Below are 599 nucleotides of genomic sequence, written 5' to 3' on the forward strand. Positions count from 1 at the left end.
TCCTGGAACTCCCAGAGAGCCTCCTGCCTCTGCCTCCCAAGTGCTGGGATTACAGTCGAGCACCACCACCGCCCGCAAGCTCTTTTAAACTACTACTAAATGAGTTTCTTAGCGTTTGAAGTACAGAGAGTTATGAAAGATACAAAATAAGATTTTCTAGATCTTCCTAGAACTCCTGGTTTTCATTTTCAAATCCTGAAATTAGTATCTGTTGGAAACTTGAAAACTTCTGCCCCTCTGGAAATTCAGAAGCCTTCATCAATAGCCTCTGTCACTTGAAGCTCCTAAGTCACTCAACAGGGCAGCACATGGGCCTGGGATGGTCTTCCTGCCTCAGTAGTGTTCTAGAGGTCACTAGGGACTGAGCTGGAATCACTAGCCTTACAACAGAACTTCAACGTCATCTCCGTTATGGACACAACGTTCACTTTCCTCCCACAGGGCATCTGCTCATTTTATTATATTTTAAAAAAAATGTCCTGAGCCAGGCGGTGGTGGTGCACACCTTTAATCCCAGCACTCAGGAGGCAGAGGCAGGAGGATCTCTGTGAGTTCGAGGCCAGCCTGGGCTAGTGAGTTCCAGGCCAGCAAAGGCTGCA

The sequence above is a fragment of the Onychomys torridus genome, chromosome 1, assembly GCF_903995425.1.
Source record: "Onychomys torridus chromosome 1, mOncTor1.1, whole genome shotgun sequence".
In the NCBI taxonomy this organism is placed as follows: domain Eukaryota; kingdom Metazoa; phylum Chordata; class Mammalia; order Rodentia; family Cricetidae; genus Onychomys; species Onychomys torridus.